This window comes from Micromys minutus (genome assembly GCF_963924665.1).
Source record: "Micromys minutus genome assembly, chromosome: 1".
NCBI lineage: Eukaryota > Metazoa > Chordata > Mammalia > Rodentia > Muridae > Micromys > Micromys minutus.
In genome coordinates this window covers 254820901-254839398 of record NC_137969.1, presented here as the reverse complement: position 1 = coordinate 254839398, position 18498 = coordinate 254820901, and the positions used below count along the sequence as shown (strand labels likewise).

General features: G+C 44.5%; 1 gene segment (V, D, J or C); it reads left to right on the top strand.

The window, feature by feature from the left end:
- The first annotated feature begins 42 nt into the window (after positions 1-42).
- On the top strand, positions 43-13060 carry LOC308418116 (Ig delta chain C region membrane-bound form-like). The segment is given in 5 exons: positions 43-73; positions 2061-2336; positions 4408-4728; positions 11149-11306; positions 12956-13060.
- The last annotated feature ends 5438 nt before the right edge of the window (positions 13061-18498 follow it).

The window sequence follows — 18498 nt, the reverse complement described above, 5'->3', positions numbered from 1 at the left end:
ATTATCTGAATAGAGCTTGGGAACTGGAAATGGAGCCGTCTGATGGGGCTTGAGGGAGAAAAAGAAAAAGGAGGTATGGAAGAAGGGAGAGAGAGAGAGAGAGAGAGAGAGAGAGAGAGAGAGAGAGAGAGAGAGCTCCATCAGCAAAGTACAACACAGGTAGCTAATAGGTAGCAGTCTGGTTTATCCACCCTGATGTAATAAAGGAAGTACAGCAGAGAAAATCCCAGGCCTGATCTCCCAAAAGCAACAGAATCTGGAAACTAACCTCAGCTCTGTACCACATCCCACCGTCTCGGGCTGGTGTTGCTTCCAGCTAGTGCAATACTTTGGGTCTTATCCAAACCTTTGAGGTATGTGGGTTGTGCCTTGGGGGAATTGGCTGAGATCTCTAGGATGTTTGTACACCTCCTGCAACATGACAAGCCCTAGGTGTTTAGTCAATAACTCAAGGACTCAAGCTCTCTGTCTGCATGACAATGTGAAGAAACGGGATAAAGATCAGTTGTAGCTGCTCACAGATCAGGAATGGGAAGGAGGGGGCGATGGGTCATGGGCTTCAGTTCAGAGAAGGAAGCACAATAGATACAAGGTAAGGGCAATGCTGGGTATCCCCCTGTTCATCATGTGAGCAGCTAGAGGAGCTCCCAGACATGCAAAGTCTAAGCTAGCTGGTCACACTGAGAGGAGTACCTGGGAGCGGGGCGTGAGAGAGAACAGCAAACTGTGGGAGGAAACTGTGGATGCCAGGGTCCTAAAGGGAATCTTCAAATAAGCATGTTGGGTAGCACCTTGGTGATGGCTCCTTTCTGAGTTAGGATTCTAGTGGGTAGCCACAGGATGCAGAGAGCAGCAAGCGTCTATTGAGAGACCACAGAAGAGATGATAGGGCCCATCACCAAATTCCATATCTATTTTAGGAATTCACCTCAACGTTACAACTTCCCATACCAGCATCTGTTTTAGTTTCCCTGAGCTGCTGGGGCAAAGTGCCACACATGACAATTTGAGCAACAGAACTCTGTTCCTTCTCAGTTCTAGAGGCCAGGAGTCTGGGCTACAGCAGGCGGCTGTCCTCTGTGCCACAGGGAGACTTTTAGCTCTGAAGCAATTGCATTGGACCAATCTTTGTCTCCTGGCACCAACACCCCAGTCACTGTTTCAAATGCATGACCTTTCCCATGTGCATGTCCTTTGTATTTACTGCCATGTTTCAAGAACCCAGTCCTGCTGGGTTTGATGCCAACCCTGATTCAGCACAAGTTATTCTCAGCTAGATTATACCCACTATGACCTCAGAGCTAGAAGTCTGTGACAGATTCTTTCTGCCGCACAGAGGACAGCCGCCTGCTGTAGCCCAGACTTCTGGCCTCTAGAACTGAGAAGGAACAGAGTTCTGTTGCTCAAATTGTCATGTGTGGCACTTTGCCCCAGCAGCCCAGGGAAACTAACACAGATGTCAGTATATGACATAGGGTGCAGAAGTGATTCTGGAATTGGGTGATAAACCCTCACTTCCCCACATGGATATTGGTATTCTGTGCTTAGAGCTTGAGCAAGCAAGTCTGTTAAGGGGGTCAAAGGTCTACATCTATACCCTTCACTTGTCTCTGGAATACTATGGAGTGAGACACTAAAGATATCTGACATCGCAGAACCTGAGTAGGAAGAGTAATGCAGACAGAACTAATGCTTGGCTTGGGCAAAGGAGTCAGGCTGCTCGGCTCAGGTGCTCCAAGATGCTCAAGGGGCTTTGAGACTATAGGAGGGTGACTGTTCCTGTCAGAGCCACAGAATTCTATCCCTAAGGGAAGGGGGTCATTGGTGCTTAGAAGAGTAGGAGGTAGGTCTCTTCCAAAGAAGCCTGAAGGAGTTTCAGAAAAAGATGATGGTGACAGAGAGACCGGCTCCTGAGATTGGTCATAGGGCTTCAAAGCTCTTGTCCTCTGTCTACCTGTGACTGAATCATCTTTATAAATCTGGCAAGAAGAGTGATACTATCCAGACCTCACCTTTGTCCCCAGTTCCATGTCCTCAGAATTTCACTTTCTGTCTTGCAGATGAGAAACTTGACATGTTCCTCCTCTCAGAGTGCAAAGCCCCAGAGGAAAAAACAAATGTGTACCTGGGCTGTTTGGTAACTGGAAAATATCTAGTACCTCCATCAAGCATCATCTGGGAGCCAGAGACAGATAAAACGGTCTTTATTAACATGCAAAGCAAACCACCTACAATCATCCTCTGGGTCTCTGTGCCGACCTCGAAACTGAACCTCACCCACACTTGCACGATAAAAAGCACACGCAACCCGGAAAGTAAAACTTTCAAGGTGCCTGGTGAGTAGCCCTGGACTGTGCAGAAGGGTCTTGTGGGGCTTCCCACACCTACACTCAACTAATCCCCATAGACTGACTGAAGGAAGACCCACCACCTTTGATCCCTCCCTTCCTTATTCTTTCCCCATTCTTTCCCTCCCTTTCCTTGGCTACATCATCAATCTAACATTTACATCCACACCTCAGAAACCCTGTACTAACTTCAAGGAGGCAGCTGATGAGCAAAGCCACTCGCTATGTTGGCCCTTCCACACCAGTGCCATTCCATCCTATGGCCCTCCTCTCACTGTTTTTCATTACCCTGGGCTCCTCAGAATACTCTGCTCTCTCACTGTCACCTTTTGTCCATCTTCTTTGACTCCAGAGTCATGGGATTCTCGGTCCTCCCAGAAAGTCATTCCAATGTCCCAAACAAAGAACTCCACAGAAGCCACCAAAGCTATTGCCACCAAAATGAACATAGTAGGTAAGAAATTCAGTATACCTTCTGCCAACTCATCTCTTCAACCTTACACCTCCTCCCCCTGGAAACCCTCCATGACTCTTTCTCTGAGCTGTCAATGTACATCCTAGGTAGAAAGAGTTATTAAAATGACTTCTGTAACTACTTCAAGCCAGGCCCTATCCAGGCAACAACAAGTATCACCCTAACTCTTTGAAGCCATAATCCCTTTTTGAGCTAATGGTAAATGGAGAAAGGACAAGTGCAAGGACCTGCCTGGCCCATAGGACCTGCCTGGCCCATAGGACATGAGCCCTGTGTATCTGAGCCAAACTGTGATATCCTCATGAATTCCACAGGCATTGTGACCAGACAGACAACAGGACATCTCTGAGATACAATAACAATCTCATTAAAGGGCTGGGGACCATCACATCTAGACTTGAGGACTTATCCTACCCTATACGCTGCTCCACTTACTCCTAACTATATCATCTCATTGTATCAGTACCTAACTGATAAATCTTACCCTTGCCCATCAGCAGCCTCAAGAAAAAAAAAGTCCTAACTAGTTCTGTTTGGAGAAGTTCATGGTTTATGATTCTCCCAAGCCTGAGTTTTAGTGTCAGCCTGTAGTACACTGAGAGAAAAACAGACCCCATGTAAAAGAGTAAAGAGATAACATGTTGGTTTACAGAAATACTTGCAAATTGTGCATCCAATTCTTGTGTTATAGCCAACCCTGGGACTACTGTAGATCTATGGCTCAGTGGCTTTGTAAGCCTGGAAATGCCAATGTAAGTTTTAAAAGAATGTCCATGAACACTGAGAAACCTATGACATCTAAGAACTTCCAAGAGGGCAGACTTGATCTATGCTAGATCAAGAACTATAAACTGCCCACAGAAAGCACAATGAAGGAATATTAGTGGAAAGAAGAGCTCCCTTGTGGCCTCCAAGGCCACTCTCAGAAGAGAAAGACAGATTTCCTCACCTTTCAGGCTAAAGCAGAATCTGAAGTTTCCATAGGACAGGTCAGAAAAGTCTCCACTATCTCTACCCACTGATTCACTGGCAATGCCTCCTAACCTAAACACACACACACACACACACACACACACACACACACACACACACACACACACACATACACACACACACACACACACACACACACACACACACACACACACCCTATCTAGGTTGGAAGATAAAAAGCCTAGGATTGGCCTTGGCTTCAGAATACAATATAGAGGACAAAGAGAATAGATGGGACACCAAAGAAACCTGTACTAACAAAAAAGAACCATATAGAAACAAAGCATTCGTCTGTTCAGGAGGCACTGAGCATCCCTAGGAGCTAGAATGTGACCAGGAGATGCAATGTCTTCAGCATAAACCTTTCTTCACGAAGCTCTTGGGCCCCAAGCCAGGGCAGCCTTGTTTTATAGATGAAACCTATCCCACCCCACTCCAAGGCTGTCCAATGCCCCATCTAACCATATATCCATCCCCCAACATTGTTCAAGCCATAACTGTAGTCAGATAAGAAAGGAAATTTCCTCTGTTCTCTCACACATTTCTAGCCCAAGCATGACAAAATAAGCCTCTTACTACTTCTCCTTGCAGAGGCCATGGCACCCAGCAACCTCACTGTGAACATCCTGACCATGCCCACCCATCCTTATATGCCAACTTGGCTCATGTGTGAAGTATCCGGCTTTTTCCCCAAAGACATCCGCCTCATGTGGCTGAGCATCCACAGTAAAAAGAACCTTACGAACTTTGTCACTGCTCATCCCATCCTCCAGTCTGAAAAAAAATTTCAGACCTGGAGTATCCTGAAACTACCAGTAGCTCTGAGCCCTTCACTTGACACTTACACATGTGTGGTGGAACATGAGGCCTCGAAGACCAAGCTTAAAGCCAGCAAGAGCCTGGAGATTAGTGGTAAGTCACAACTGGGTAAAAGTGTCAAGTAAGTAGAGCACTGAGTACCCATGACAGACAAATATTCATGTTTGGGGAGAAGAGGTCTGCATTGTCTAGGTAAGAGGAACACTGTGTTTATCTGCTTCTGTTTAGAAGATATAGCACTTCACCCTTTCTACAACTCTTACGTTTTTTCAGTCCTTTCCTCTATGGTGTCTACTCAACCCTGAAGAAAGTGATATAGGTGTTTATTTTCTAGGGCCACTGTTCCACAGAAACAGTCACTTACTCTCGGCAGCCTGACCAAGTATGAATCCCCTGCAATAACTGCTTCTGCTCACTGGGAGATGAAGCATCCCTCCATGAGTAAAGTTGAAAGCTGTGCACATAAATGTGAATGCTTGTAATTCGGTTTTTACAAGTCCATGCCATCCAGGTAGCAAGCAATAGCAGTTTCTTCTCTACTGGAGCCTATGAACTCCGCAGAGATAGGCTTTTCCCTACTGCAGAGCAGATCTTAAGTCAAATAGGAAAAACAGTTGGTTGCACCCATAACTGCTATACCACCATTACTCCAGTAAGCACATCTTACATAGCAAGATGGTTAGTGTAGCACTCAAAGTCCATGTCCATCCATGAGCATGTTGTCATATATAATATCTCCCAGCATGGCAAAAAAAAAAAAAAAAAAAAAACAGCCGGCAGGAAGGTAGCTTCCTTCCACCTCAGTCCTAGCCCATGTTCTCTGCATCTTACACCCAAAGTTGGTGAAGTCTTTAGCAGTAGAAATTTACCATCTACTTCTGGCATGCAAGTAAAATCAACGGTAAAAACTTTTGCCGCTTGTGGCTCTTTAGGGGGTCTCCCTGAAAAATAATTCATGCAGAAGTGGCCCAGCTCAGCCACCGGGGCTTCCATTAAACAATCTTTAGCATGAGGGAATATCTTTTTCCAACTTCACATGGCGCTTCCTATATTTTAACTCTGAATGAGTCACTGGGGTTTTCTTCTATCAACTCAGCCACTATAGGTCTGTAAGGCAGGTGGAATCATCGTTGGCTGTAGCTGTTCTTAGTCACACTATTCCTATCAATATTTATGAAATGATTGCCCCCTTTTACTTGCAATTTTCTATGAGTGCCTATGTATAACACTGGACTGGATAAAACCCTTAATGGATGGCAGCTTGTCCCACTGCTTGCTTATATAGAAATGCTTAGAAAAAGTCTATGGAAGTCCATGTAGGTGACAGCACATTAACATTCCTCACTTGAAAAGCTTAGGCCTTTATGAAGTCCACCTGGCATATGGGACAGGTAGCCTTAGGTGCTTGCCGATCATGCGTCCATGTGTTGATATCATATGCAAGGACAGACCTTGCCTGTTCATGCAGCTTGCGGTATGCAGAGGATCAGAATATTTGACGAGAATTCCAGAAACTCTTATTACTTTCTAGCCTTCAAAGATCCACAGCGCAGAATTTGATTTTTGTCATTTTTTTCTCTAGAAACTGACTTAACACAAATCTTGCCACATTTTTTGAGTAACCTGTATAACGCCCACTATCATATATATATATATATATATATCCTCCCAAATGCTTTAGCATCTCACATACCCTACCCACACATTTTTCTAAATCATTCAGATCTATCAGAGTCTTGGCTACTATTAAAGATCACATCCTATAATGAAGCCCAACAAAGCCAGTACCATTGTGTGGGTCCTGTTCAGGCTGCTCCTTCTTAACTCTCCAGCAAAAACTTTACCACTTCAGCGGCCACTGAACACCACTTCTCACATGTTTAGACTTTTTTTTTAAACTTTACATCATCTTTCAGTCATATATGATGTTCATGGGCATCTCAGCCAGTATCTGAGTATCTCTGCTGTGTGCAGGTTTTTGTCTGTTCGTGTTGTTTATGGCACAGGTCTAACTGGTCTTCTCCTTCCCTTGTGGTGTGGCTATGTCCTGTGAGTTAAAACATTCTCTCTTGCAGGAAGCTAGATGTCAGTGGAATAATTTCCCACGTATCTCCTCAGATAAATGAAGCCTTTGTCTCAGGGAAAGATGAATGGTCCTACTCCTGATTCTTCACCTCACGATGCTGATTCTCTTCCGTGTCCCATGTGTCCAGGCTATGAAGGAATCCAGCAGGCTTTTCCCTCTTCGCTTCCTTATCTTCTTCACCCGTTCCAGGTTTTCAGATCACAGGAAAGTCTCTTTAGCACTAATCTGATCTGGACCCTCTTTCTTTATCCCCTGCCTGTTCTAAGAGATGGCAAGCTAGCATCTCCATCATAATCCTTTTTCCTGCAGAATCAGAGACTGCTATGGAAGGCAGCATCTGTGAGTCATTTTCCCATTGTAGTCCTTCATTACACGGGTGAGATTTTCTAGGCAGACAGCTTAGCCTTAATCACACATCTTAGCACACACTGCAGGCACCCCACAGTTGGCTCGATATGCCATCTCACATGTATTGTTTCCAAGGATTGCAGTATCTTCTTTAATCTGATATCTACTAGAGTGAAACCACGTGTTGCAGGTCCAGTTCAAGAAGGCATGCCATTCACACCATGTAAAAGAAGATGTTCAGCCAAGGGCTGCTCTAAAAGTCTTCCGCTCTCAGGCAGCTCAGACTCGTTGGCAGGAGTTCCTATCACCCCGGCAGGGAGTAAACAACAGCTACTACAGCTTGAAACACAGCACCTCATACATAAAAGATGCTAGCTTCTCTGATACCTTAGACCTGAGGCCAAGAGTCCTCTGCCTCATTTCTTCCTCTCATCTGCAGAAGAGTCTACTGTAAGCTTGACATAAGCTTGAGACTGAAAGGTATCAGACAGGCTCCATCTGAGGGTCCCTAAGTATGAGAGTGGTAGGGATGGATCAGGCTGTAGGGGGGCATCCTCAGGCATCATCATGGTGGCCAAGATGTGTGCCCCAGCATATCAATTCTAGGTAAGTCTTGTGCTCAGTGTGGCCTTCAGAGGCCCAAATCAGCCACACTTCCCCCATTTAGACTCCGGAAATGCCACAGTGCGTCCACAACCTCCACCCACACACCCAGGTACACAAAATAGATGGAGGGACCTAACGGGACTGCAGCATCCCATGAGACTATGCCAGGCCCAGCAGAGCTGTCAGTATGCCAGCCAAGCTTTGAAAGCTATCTGCTGTCAATGCCTCAGGATCTTTAGGATGCCTCAGGATCTTAGGTGCTCCAGTAGTGAGAAAGTCCTCCAGAGGCCATGCCTGTTTCTGGCTGCCCTGTACTGACTGAGAACAGAGGCTACAGCTCCACTGGTTCTAATGGCTTACCTCCTGCCAGGAGGGGAAGGCTGGACCCACTCTCCTTGTGTGGTGCCTCATTAGTACTGAAAGGAGCCTGGCCCAAATTGGCCTTTTCTTTTCCCCCTGTGGCATTGCTTCCTCAAAGGACACTAAAGGTCTTTTACTAAAAGTCAAGTCTCTTACTTGACTCCCTCAGGATCTCCCTACAGATTTTCACAGGTCACTCCTCAGAGCTACAGTCAGATTAGCATCAATACCTTCTGCTCACACTCATGCTCACACTCATCACGGCATCCTCAGGAAGCCTGGACATGCCCTATAGTCCTCATTAGGTTGTTCCCACCTTCCTCTCTTTCTCCTCTCCTGCTCCCCCCCCAGCCCTGCCTGTTGGTCTGTCCCTACTCCATGTTTCACATGTCATGAGGTACATACATCTGCCTGAGTTCCACACAATACTTCTCCATCACACCAACTCCTGAGAGCAATGGTGTTCTTAGTTCTGTCCACCAGCACCTCTGGAACCTCCCCTTGTCTCTATGGAGCCAATTCTTCCCCCCCCCCCATCACCCTGTTGCCAAGAGACTCTCTTAAACATCCTGTTTCTACGTACATGTGGAAGAACATTTGAATAGGCACATAGGCCATGGTGAAAGGAAAACTACCAAGTAAACTTTTAACATCATAATTTTATTCAAAACTACTAGAGAGAGAAGGGCTCAGCAGAGCTCAGGAAGACTACATGTCCAGGTGAGGGGAGACAGCTGCATTATCCCGTCCTGGGCACGGATAGGCCAAAGGACATTTATAATCACCAAGAAATCAGCCAAAATTTTAGTAAACACTTTAGCTGCCAAGAGGGATAAGAACCCAGAAGAGTCCCAAATCCTGAGCCAATCACCATTTACCTAACCTCCCATGTAGGAGACACGAGGAATACCTAGGAGCACAGTGCACCAGCTCCAAGGCCTGCTGAACGTAATGGTTAAACAAAAGCACCTACAGACAGAGTCAATTATGATCCCCACACCCAGCTCCGGGAAAGCTCAGTTCCCAATTGCAAAGAACAGGCATTTCACCCCAAACTCTATAATCCATGTATATACAGTACCTAGCATGTAATCAGTAATTACAAAATACAAAATTATTGATAACCAAGACAAAAGCAGTACATGGAATTAGACCTGAAGTATATGAAATGTTGGGAAAGCATTCGTAGTTCCCCTTGCTATAAGAAGTCCCAGAGCTTTGCAGGGTGTGAGCAGATCCCAACCTCCCCCACTGGCAAGTCTTCTCAAAGCTGCTTCTTCTACTAGAGAACCCTCTCTTCCAGCCACCATTTATCATTTATCTGATTTTTTCCCATGATTCTAGGATGTTACCGCCCTCTGCCTGAGTCGGATGACCCTCCCAGGAGACCTGACGGCCCTGCCCTTACCTGAGACCTTTCTGAGTCTGGTTATCTTATTTTCCTCTGTGTTAAGTTGCTTCATACTACATGTGGGAAGAAAATTTGCTTTTCCACTTCCCAGTACATTGTAGAGAAGCACTTCTGTAAATTACAGTAAAAAAAAGCCAATAATAAATAAACAAACAAACGCTAACCTCTCTTATCTCTGTGGGACCTGTCCCAAGGCCTTCTGTGGATGCCTGAAAGCATGATTGTTACCACGCCATGTGTTACTTCAGCCATCAGCTTGTGGCTGAGGTAGATCCAGACTGACAAACAGACAGGTGTGTAAACAAAGGGAAGGCTGACATTCCAGGCAAAGCGAGAGCCTATCACACTGTTCCAAAGTGTGTGACTTAAAACCAGAGAATTTCTTGTTTAAAATATATTCAAAAAGTTATATCAGCCAGGACTAGTCATAAAGCTTAAATTTTCTCAATAACTCTGAGAGATAGATACATACATACATACATACATACATACATACATACATACATACATACATATATACATACATAGGTAGGTAGAGAGAAAGAGATAAAGAGATGTTCATGTATATACATACATGTGTATGTATATATATATATGTGTGTGTGTGTGTATGTGTATGTATGTATGTATACACACAGAGACACATATGTTGGTATGAGAGAGTCAGATCCCCTGGAATTAAAGTTACAAACAGTTATGAGCTACCAGTAGGCTTTTCACCACCTTGTTCTCCAACCATAGGTAATTGAAACTGGAAACTGAGTAAAAGAGCCTGACAATGTTTCTTATTATTTTAAGATTCAATGGCCTATAATACTCAGATGATTTCAGTACTTAATACTTCGATATGTTAAAATGCCTTTAGGTCAGTCCATCCACAGACTTCATTTCAAATAGCACTTGTGGAACGGACACCCAGGCAGCCCTGTGACCCATGGTGTTTTCCTTAATTCTTCCCAGCTGCCGGGACTTTCACTCCTTGAGTTGAGATGTGCTTTCTGAGGAAATGTATTTTCCTGGGCTGAACATCAAACACCATCCTTTCTGACCTCGGACCACACACTTCGGTCTCCAGCTGGGATTTTCACATGCATGTTTAGTTGTGACATAACTGTCTTTAACATCTTCTAGTTCCTCCTATCTCCTTTAGGATTAGTTACCATAGCAAGGATGCTTTCTGATCACTCCCTTCACTTGCAAAGACTCAGGGCTCCTTCTGACTCCAGAATAGTACTCTTTCCCAGTGTGTGGACCATGAATACTGTTTCTTTTTTCTTAAAATGTTACTCCCCTTCTCTGCCTTTTTCTTGATACATCTTTCTGAGAAAGCCTAGCTGGTCTAGCTGCTTTTTCTAGGTCTTCTTAAGTAGTAACCCATCAGGCCCACCTGCACCATTCAGGTGACAGTGGCCTAGATTCACATCAGGTTTGGGCTAGGTCTGCCAGTCCCATGCAGACCAATCTATGTGTGAGACTCCAGAGCACAGCAGGCTGTGGCAGGGGTTGGTGGTAGGGTTCTGTGTGGCAAAGCGGTTAGTAGGCACTTAGGATAGGAAGTGGGTAAGCACTGGCGGGAGGAGGGCACATGGCCACGATGTTGCTGCTGGACGGGAAGGTTGTACAGGAGACAGGAGACCAAGTTAATAAGAAATGGTCCTTCTGTAGAATGGACACCTTCTCATGAGTGCCGATTCTTCCCCAGGAATAGTCAACTCCATCCCAAACCCGTGCATCAGGGATGAACAAAGCGAGAGCTACATGGACATAGAGGAGGAGAACAGCCTGTGGCCCACACTGTGTACCTTTGTGGCCCTTTTCCTGCTCACACTGCTCTACAGTGGCTTCGTCACCTTCATCAAGGTGGGCCTCCTACCATCCCCTTCTCAACCCTTCCCGGGCATATGTAAGGTGCCATCCAGGGACATTCTGAAATCCATCAGCACTTCTGGAGTGGCAGTAATTGGGGGATGAGGGATAAACCAGTAATTGGGAGGCCATGGTTGCTGTCCAGCTTCTGGGTCCTATGTAGCTCCGGAGACTTGCCCTGTTTCTCAGACAACAGCCTCTGTATGACCTCAGGGCTCTCTGGCAGGTGAAGTAGACCAGGACAAGAGAAGCCTGCAACCGCAGAGAAAAGTGCTTTCCCTCTACGTGAAGCCCAGGAAGAGGATGCCTTCTATGCAGAGAGAAGCGACAGACCCTCCTCTCAATCCCCACTCTCCACCCAGCCTCCCACACTCAAAATGCCTGGCATCCTTGGCTATAGGCAAAGCTTGTGTCCTGCTGCCCCATCCTTACTCATCTCTGTCGCCTGCCTCCCTTCAAGTCCCCAACATTCTATAAGTATGCTGTGGTTTACCCCTCCTGCCTCCTGATTGTTTGTTTGTTTGTTTGTTTGTTTGTTTCTGTGGGCTAAATAAACTCAAAGCACATGAGACCTGAGGCAAACAATGGAGAGGCCACTAGAAAGGGATATCAGGGTCACACTAAAAGAAACTGTTCAGTGAACTAATATACTCTCCATTCACCTTAAACTCACAGTTGACTTCTCACATACACATGAGCATACACACACGCATGTGTTCACATCATAGTCCCTCAAACACAATGAACGCACATGCATGATAACACAGGCAGATATGCATGAGTGTGTGCATACCCACTCAGATGCACACAAATTTACACCAGGACCTTACATGACAGGAATGGGGACTGTGGTCATTTGAATAAGAATGGTTCCTCTAGGTTCATATAGTTGAATGCTTAGTCACCAGGTAGTGGAATTCTTTGATAGAAATAGAAGGATTAGGAGGTGTGTCCTTGTAGGAAATGTGTGTCACTGGGGCACAGGTAGGCTTTCAGGTTTCAAAAGCTCACATCAGGTCTAATTCTCTCTTTGTCTCTGTGTCTCTGTGTCATCTCTTTAGAACTCTAGGTCATTTCTCCATCACCCTTGTCCGCCAGCATGCCACCATGCTCCCCACCATGATGATAATGAACTAACCTTTGAAACTGTTAGCAAGCCCCAATTAAATACTTTCTTTTATAAGAATTGTTGTGGCCTTGGTGTCTCTTCACAGCAATGGAACAGTGACTAGGACAGGGAGTATTCCACATGCAAATTCCTAGTTTGTTCTTGCTCCTCGTCTTAGTGCCTATACAAGACCCTGAATGTCTATCTTTCCACTTCTTCCATCACAAACATTGACGGTACACACCTACCTAACCTGAGATGGGTCGATGCAATCAGATATGAAAGGAACTCAGAGAAGAAGTTGCTACTAGGCAACATGTAGTAAATGGTACCCTCCTGTCACTTGCTGTGGGGTGGGTGCTTAATTCTCTAAGGAGATTCTTTTCCTCTCTATGGCCCAGCAGCAACTATCTCTTGTCAAGCCACTCAGCAAGACTCCAGTGACTACCACCCCAACACCCCACTCTCCCCATAGGCTGCCCCATAAACTTTAAGCCATTGTCCCTTAAACTCCTGTTGTGTACATGTCCCATAGGTCAATGCGGTACTTTCAAAGTACCCATCTGTTTTGGCAACCAACCACAAACTAAACCCACCAGAAATTAAATTCCATGGACCCAGTGGCCTAGATACCGGATGACTTTTAAACAGGTCTTTCTTACTCCCTGGATCTCCCATGCTCTCAAGCATCCACACCGCCTTTCTTTGCAATGTGACAGTGACATCTTTATTACCTGGCATCGCTTCTGACACTACCCTCTTTCTCACCTGTCCATTTGGATTTTTACTTGGGTACCAGGACACAAAGGGCAAATTCGGGAGAATCAGAGGTCTGTTTGCGAATGAATACATGAGAGCATGGGTGAGTCACTAGTGAGCCTAAGGATGGATCCTAAGGATGCTACAAGAGGCACTGGCTTCACAGCTGCCCTGAGACTACCCATCCCAGCCATCTAGAGAAAGCCATCTAGAAGAATGACAGTCATCACCCCCATTGTCCCCACATAATGGTTCCCAAGTGTTTTCTGGCTTTGTGTTTGCAGTAGAGCTGATCTATAAGCCACTGGGTGTTGGAGAAAATATGGGATACCAAAGTCCAAGGCCCAAACCCCATAACTTCTCCTAAGAGTCTGTGTTGTTTGGTTTATTGCAACTTTCTAAATCCAAAATTCATTATGAAAACTACACTTTGATGTCCATGATCGTTGTCAAGCAAAAAGAACCAAAATTCATTAATCATATACCCAGCCGTGCCATGTGAGTTTTAACCTGCACCCAGGACAAGCCCCCCATGCCTCCCATGCCTCCCCTCCCATTGTTTCAGGAACATCAAATTATCCTGGACCACTAACACTACAGAAATCTACCCAGGGAAGCCATGTGACACACTTGTCACCCCTGGACTCCCCTGAACCCAAATGGGTTGATACATTCCCACAGACAAAGCCACAAGCTGTAAATCAGTCCTACCACTTAGACAGAAGTTCACTGCTCATTCCCACCAACAGCCTCCTCACAGGCGGCTTCTCGGCAGAAGCATCTGTTTCCAGCTGTAGTAACAAACAGGACACACACTTGCCCACACTGAAACCAAAGCCTTCACCCACCACCAGCCTGGGACTCAGCAGACCCCTCTCTCAGCTTTAGGGCTGAGAATCAGAAGATGGACTTCAGTTTACAGTAAAAAGTATGTACAGATCTACAAATGTCCAAATGTGGCTCTGCAGACCACAGCTGGGTCACCCTACGAAAGCCCTGGCTGAATTTATTCTGGAATATATACAATTCAAATAGAATGGAGGATAAAAAAAAAAACAGTGAGATTAGTTTCTTTCCTTACTATGAGCAAAAAAGGAAATTAAGGCTTGGAAGATGAATAAGACTAGAAGGAATTCTGGGAAGTATGTATATTGTTTCTGGATAAATAAGCACTTTCTGAGAAAACCAAAACATGTTTAATAAAGTAAGACAGACATATTTAACCACAGAGGAAAGTTATTCAGTTCACATATTGATCACAGCCCCCCACCTCCTCTCAGTACCCCTCACACAGAACCTCCTTCCTCTTATCACCCCCATCTCCTCTGAGTATCAAGCCACAACGGCATATCAAGTCATTGCAGGACTAGCTGCATCCCATACCTCTGAGGCCAGACAAGGTAGTCCAAGTGTTGGAATGGGATCCACAGGAAAACAACAGAGTCTGGGACAATGGCCAGCATAAAGAACAAGTTACACACCTGCTATATATGTGGGGGGGGTGTCTAGGTCCAGCTCTTTAGTTGGTGGTTCCGTCTCTGAAAGCCCCAAAGGTCAAGCTAGTTGACTCAGTTGGTCTCCTTGTGGAGTTTCTATTCACTCCCAGTCCCTGAGTCCTTCCCCCTTTCAGTCTAATGTTTCACTGAAAGACTCTGAATTTGTTCAAGGCAGCTGCTAGGTGGAGCCTCTCAAAGGACACTTAAGTTCTTGTTTGAAAAGTAGAGGTTATGGTTAACAGTGTCAATGAGTGGTTCTAGCCCATGGGATGGATCTCAACGTAGGCAAGTCATTGGTTGGCCACTTCCTGTCTCTGCTCTATCTTTTGTCTTCCACATCTTATAGGCATAAAAAATTTTAGACCTAAGGTTTTGTGGGTGGAGTGATGACTTTATCACTTTACTGGGAGTTCCCCCAGTTTACAGAAGATGACCATTTCAGCCTCCATATGTCCCAATGCTGGGAGTCTCAGCTAGATTCACCCCCATAGATTCCCTAAAGCCTCTCCCATCCCAGATCTCTGGCACATTCTGAAGATGCCCCCTTCCCCTGCAAGCAATTTGATTCCACTCTCTCTCCCCCAGCTCTCCTTATGCAGGATCTAACCCCTGCCTGTTCCCTGGCCCATGCTCTCTCCCATACAGTTCCCTCCCTCCATTCACCTGAGATGACTATTTTATTTCCCCTTCTGCATGAGATTCAAGTATTCTCCCTTGGGACCTCTTTGTTATTTGGCATCTTTGGGTCTGTTGAATGTAGCATTAAGGCTAATATCTACCTATAAGTAAGTACATGCCACGCATGTCCTTTTAGGAGTAGGCTACCTAACTCAGGTTGATATTTTCTAGTCCCATCCATTTGCTAGCAAAATTTATGACTTCCTTGTTTTTAGTAGCATATGGGTTGTTTCCAATTACTGGCTATTGTGAATAAAGATGCTATGAACGTAGTTGAGCAAGTGTCTTGTAGTATGGTGAAGCACCATTTGGGTATATACCCAGGAGTGGTATAGCTGGTTCTTCCAATTTTCTGAGAAACGTACAAGTTTATTTCCAGCATGGTTGTACAGGTTTGCATTCCCACCAGCTTTGAAGGAGTGCACTCCTAACTCTATTCTCTCATCATCAGCATGTGTTGTTGAGAATATTCTAATTTGCATTTCCCAGATGGCTAAGGACATTGAACATTTCTTTACATGTTTCTTTTTTTAATTGAACAACTTTATTTTTAAAAACAAAGATAAATGTACAGATTTTAAGCATTTTTGCATAAAAGTATATGAATACATTTTTGTCAGTACTTGATTTTTTTAAAGGTTTGATAGTGTGCATTAAAATCTTACTAGTTACAATGAACATAAATCACATTTTACATGTATCTTGACCATTAAAGATCCTTCTGTTAAGAATTCTGTTTAGCAGTTCCAAAAGGTCAAGGCCTGGTGAGTAGGAGACCGGAGCAGCGAGGGGGCAGAGATCTCTGCCAAGTGCGCACGGAAAGCGCGCCCCTGCACCGCCTGATCCAGTGACCAGGAACCCAGCATTGAGACCCCTGTTCCCACCCAGCGGCATTGGGACCTAGAACAGGGCTCGGCCCATCTGCCACCTGGATCAGCAGTTCCCAAAGGTTAAGGCCTGGTGAGAAGGAGATCCAAGCAGTCAGGGAGCAGAGAGACCTCTACCGAGACCTCACAGAAAGCGCGCTCCTGCCATGCCTGAACCAGGGACCAGGACCGCAGCATTGGGATCTCTGTTCCCACCCGGCAGCTTTGGGGCACAGAACAGGGCTCGGACCATCCGCCACCTGGACCAGGGGAGATCAGGGGACAAAGACCAGGTACAAGGGAAAGGCAAGAACATATCACTGACAACATGATGGCAAGAGGAAAGCAAAAGAGCATATCCCAAGGAAACCAAGACAACCTGGCAACACCAATACCCAGCTCTCTGATAACAGCAAACATTGGAATTCCAAACACTCCAGAAAAAGAAGATGCAAACCTAAAATCATACCTTAAGACACTGATAAAGATCCTTAAACAAGAATAGGAGGAAAAGAAAAGAATCAGAAGCTTTTAAAGTAGAAACAAGAAAAACACTCAAAGAAATCAAAGAGCTAGAGGAAAACAGAACCAAAGAGATGAAGGAATGGAAGAAGGATTTTAAAACAGAAATTGAGACAATAAGAAAAAAAAAAAAGATAACCCTAGAGGTAGAACACCTAAAAAAGAAATCAGGAGTCACAGAAGCAAGCATTTCCAATAGACTACAAGAGATGGAAAAGAGAAAATCGGGGGCCAAAGACAACATTGTAAACATAGACAAAACAGCCAGAGAAGATGCAAAAAACAAAAAGCTCCTAACTCAAAATGCCCAAGAGATCCAGGACACAATGAGAAGACCAAACCTAAGGATAATAGGAATAGAAGAGGGAGAAAAATATCAACTAAGAGGCACAGTAAATATCTACAACAAAATTGTAGAAGAAAACTTCCCTACCCTTAAGAATGAGATGACCACGAGCATAAAAGAAGCCTTCAGAACTCCAATAAGTTGTACCAGAAAAGAAATTCCTCCCGACACATAATAGTCAAAACACCAAGTGCCCAAAGCAAAGAAAAAATACTAAAAGCAGTAAAGGAAAAAGGTCAGGTAACATATAAAGGCAGACCAATCAGATTCACACCCAATTTCTCAACAGAGACTATGAAAGCTAGAAGAGCCTGGACAGACATCATGCAGACCCTAAGAGAGCACAAGTGCCAGCCCAAGCTGCTATACCCAGCAAAACTATCAATCACCAAAGATGGAGAGATGAAGATATTTCAAGACAAATCAAAATTTACACAATATCTGACCAGAAACCCAGCACTACAACGAATTATAGGTGGAAAACCCAATACAATGATGGAAACTACATCCTAGTAAAAAGAAGAAAACTCCTCAGCAAGAAAACCAAAAGAAGAGACACAGACACAACTCAACCTACAAAAGCAATAATAGCAGGAAACAGAAACCACTATTCCTTGATATCTACTAACATAAACTCCCCAATAAAGAGACATAGCTTATCATACTGAATACATTAACAAAATCCAGCATTTTGCTGCATACAGGAAACTAATCTCAGAGACAAAGACAGACAGTATCTCAGAGTAAAAGGGTGGAAAAAAAACTTCCCAGCAAACAGCCCCAAGAACCAAGCTGGAGTGGCTATTCTAATATCGAATAAAGTAAATTTCCAACCAAAAGTTATCAAAAAAGATAAGGAAGGACACTTTTTACTCATTACAGGGGAAATCTGTCAGGAGGAACTCTCAATTCTTAACATATATGCTCCAAAAACAAAAGCACCCACATTCATAAAAGAAACCCTAATAAAGCTCAAAATATACATTTCACCCCACACAATAATAGTGGAAGACTTTAATACCTCACTCTCACCAATAAACAGATCATGGAAACAGAAACTGAACAAGGACACTGTAAAACTAGCAGAGACTATGAACCAACTGGAATTAATAGATATCTACAGAACATATCACCCTAAAGTAAAAGAATACACCTTCTTCTCAGGACCCCATAGCACCTTCTCGAAAATTGACCACATAATTGGACACAGAAAGAGCCTCAATCGATATAAGAAGATTGAAATACTCCCATGGATCCTCTCAGATCACCATGGTCTAAGGCTGGTCTTTAACAACAACAAAGACAAAAAAACCCACATACACATGGAAACCAAACAATGCTCTGTTAAATGATAGCAGGGTCAAAGAAGAAATAAAGGAAGAAATTAAGGATTTTCTAGAATTCAATGAAA